The 3,528-nt window shown below is 49.9% G+C and overlaps 1 protein-coding gene across 1 annotated transcript in view; it reads right to left on the bottom strand.

The window, feature by feature from the left end:
* FZD6 (frizzled class receptor 6) overlaps positions 1 to 3,528 on the bottom strand; it is a 114,464-nt gene that overhangs the window by 110,456 nt on the left and 480 nt on the right. The window lies entirely within an intron of this gene.

Below are 3,528 nucleotides of genomic sequence, written 5' to 3'. Positions count from 1 at the left end.
GGGCCTTGTGGGGGGGGGGGGGGGGGGGGGCACCCAGGGTCCCCCCCATGGCTGACCACTGGGGGGCCCCCCCCACAGGCTCCTGTGGGACGCTCCATCCACCCCAGCATCGCAGCATTCATGAGTCACACCTGGTACCTTGAGATATATAGAAAAAAACATTTAAAAGTTATGTCCATGTCTGAATCACCGATTCTCCGAATCAGCACTGAATCTTCAGATTCAGCCAAATTGAATTGGGGACAGCGATCCAAATCAACGAATTGAATCGCTGTCCCCGATTCAAGCCAAATCCAAATCGAATAAGGCCCGTTTCACATACCCATAATTAACAGTAATCTGAAAAACTAGGTGTGCACCAATAAAGATTTTTTTGGCTGATACTGATGGCCGATTATTAACCAGCCATATCAGCAGATACTGCAGCTTGGAGAGCAGCATCCAGTCAGTAAGTCGAGGAGGAGGGGGGGGCATAGGGGCAGGAAGGGGGAGCAGATCGAGGCCCCCCACTGTGAGGGAGGGAGTAGCGCAGGGGCAGGCACTACCCAGCCAGGGCAAGGTGGGGTGCAGGATGGAGCCACGGGCAGCTTGTCCAGGGGGCAAGTGGCACAGCAGCTCCCACCGTTGAGTGCATCCCCAGGGGAGGCTTGTGGGGGGCACACGCCCCTGCCCCGGATTTGTACATACGGCAAGGGCGGGCTCCCGGATGCAGGCTCAGGGCTGGGGGCTGCGCAGGCCTCTTCCCAGTGGGGCAGTCGGGCCAGGGATAAGCTCACAGCAGGCAGCAGCAGCAGCACTGGGAGAGGGGGCCACTGGGTGTGTTACAGCCACTCCAAAAATAGCACTACCAGCACCACCACCCACCCCAAGTGCAGCCCCCCACCATGAAGAGGCCAGTACAACACTGCTCCCACTAACCCGCTGCTCCTAGCCTAGGGGCAATTATTTTGGCTGGTGGGCCACTTAACAAGTTTTGGGGAGCTGTTGAGGGTTGCACACAAAATCTTTCAGACAATATTTTAACAAATTATAAGTTCAAAAAAAACCGTATACTGAAAAATCAAATATCTACAATTTTATTTAAAAAATTAATTTTTGTTCTCATTTTTTCTTAAGTAGTGTATATATTACATAACAGCTCAAAATACAGTCCTACTCTTGTATATTGTGCACGTGTGAGGGGGAGGACGGGGGGGACTGCCCTTGAGCTAGGTCCCAGGAGCCGGCCAAGGATGGGAGTAGAGACAGAGGCTGCTTGCATAGTCTGCGGTATGGTGCATATGCAGTCCACCCCCTACCCCATCTAGCCACACTGTGCCACTTAGGCCAAACAGTCCTCTTGCATGCATTAGCAAACTTTGCCTTGACTCACCTACAAATCTTTTTTAGGTCCTTCTGACAAAGTATTTAGGAGAAATCACAGATTCACTGGAATCTGACAGGGCCACATGGTGAGTGGTTCTGCTGTTGAACTTGCAACCTCTGGACTGTCAACTATATGCCTTGGCAGAAAAGTATTACCCAGGAAAGTATTAACTCAATTTACTGGTTGTGAACCAAGTTACCACAGATCCTACCTTCCTCTCCAGTGGGAGTAAAGAAACCACTTCAAACATGCCACCATGGACAAGGTGGTAAAATTCATGTGAAGAATCTCTTTTAGCTATAACTTGTAACAGAGCAATCAAGGAACTTGCCCAAGGTCCCACAAGACATTAAAGGCCAAATCATAAGCTCCATAAGTTCCAGCCCACTGCCTTCAGCACAAGGCCCTACCCACTCTTCAAAATTGCACCATGTAAAAATAAGTAAAGCCTTTTAAAAATATATGAATATTGGGGCTTGAAGGAAATCCTACTGCCTATGAACCAGCAATAGCGACAAAGGATGTTTTTGGACAAGTGCAGGCACCTGGGATATTGTTTCCAGCAGATTTTGAGTTCTTATTTAAATATATTTGGGGGATGTTTTTGCATCTGCCTTCCATCTCCATCTTTCTGCATCAGCCTCTATCTACAATGTTGAATGTGTCCATATTAGACCTGGATAAGGAGGGTTTCCTCCCTCCAACTGTTAAATCATTACTCAAACAGGTTTGAAACTTGTTTTACAAGCCTCTTACCCAGAAAGCTCACAGCGACTATCATAATTAACAGTACTTTTCAAGAAGCAAGCAAGCACCAGAAAGGACAAGTTGAGCATATTGAAAACATTTAGCAGTCCTTCTGTTGTGTGAACTTTCATGCAACCAAGAGTCAAATCTAATTTTTCTTGAAGAAAATAGTTTAGGCAGATAAAGAATAATGAATAGGAAGAGAGGCAAGATTGTGGGTCTCTGCACCTACAGGTACAGCACACAGACTAGTGTGGGAAGAGAGGAGGGAAAGCTAAAGGCAGACTTGGTCAATTTTTGCAGCCCCTGACTTGTGGACTGGTCAGAGTCTTACCTGACCCCGTGACTTTGCCTATAAGGCCTTTAACAGCAACAATGCTGTCTTGGCCATCTATGAGCAGCTCTGCAGCCCAGAGACAGCAACTGTGTTTATGCCAAAAGGAAAATGTCACCAGTTGCTATTGAACACAACAGTTAAATACAGCCTCTGAATCAGAACTTCCTAAATCTGAAATGCTGGAGGCTGCGAGGAACAGGAGGGAAAAAAAAAAAAAACGCAGTCAGACTCAGTTCACTCTCCCTTTCAGTATCCACTCTCTGCCACTACATAACAGACCGCTGGTCTAGATGGACTTATGACCTGACCTAGTAAACCGCAGCTCTTATGTTCTTAAGACTGAAACCCAGGACTCTGCCTCCCAGGGAAGTGCCTCATCAGCGGGCTCTCTCTCTTATTTCTTCTGGCCCCATGACTTGAATTCCTCCCTACAGTGCCCAGGCCTTCAACAAGAGGGATGAAGAGTACACACCCAGCTAAACTATTCTATGTGAAAGTAGCTACAGCCCTTTTCTAGGAACTGCATTTGAATCCCTTTCAGGATTCAGGGGTGGGCAATTATTTGAGCCCATGGCCCACATAGGAAGTTTTGGAAAGCTGTCATGGGCTGCATCAGCACCTCTCACCCCTGGCAACAGCTCACTAAACCTCCCTGTGTGGGACGGAACAAGGCAGGGAGCCGGGGAGGCTCAGAGCTGTGGTGGACATTGGCACAGGTTCAGCCTCCAGCCCATCCTTCTGCTGGCTACATCCCCAGCAGATGCCAGTACCCACCTGGGGCTACCTCCAGTGCACAGGCAGGACCTGGCACACATGCCGTGTCCCGTAGGCATGGGGCTGCTGGGAGGGAAGGAGAAGATGCAGAGTGGGGCACGCTCACCATGAGCAGCAGTGGCCAGTGGTGGGAAAAAGTGGGACCTGTGGCAGGCTCCTTGCAGCCCTTCCCTGCAAAGTTAATGCCTTGCTCGGCTCGGAGTCGGGGCCGACTCGAGGTTAACTGCAGCTCATCCCTGTTGAAGCAGCACGCGAAGCCTGTCCTGGCCCGCCGCCACGCGGGGGCACGGAGCCGGGGGGCAGG

Source organism: Gavialis gangeticus, unplaced genomic scaffold (genome assembly GCF_001723915.1).
Source record: "Gavialis gangeticus isolate Ggan-Ray unplaced genomic scaffold, GavGan_comp1, whole genome shotgun sequence".
Classification (NCBI taxonomy): Eukaryota; Metazoa; Chordata; order Crocodylia; family Gavialidae; genus Gavialis; species Gavialis gangeticus.
The sequence above is the reverse complement of the archived record's forward strand: the minus strand, read 5'-3'. Positions and strand labels throughout refer to the sequence as shown.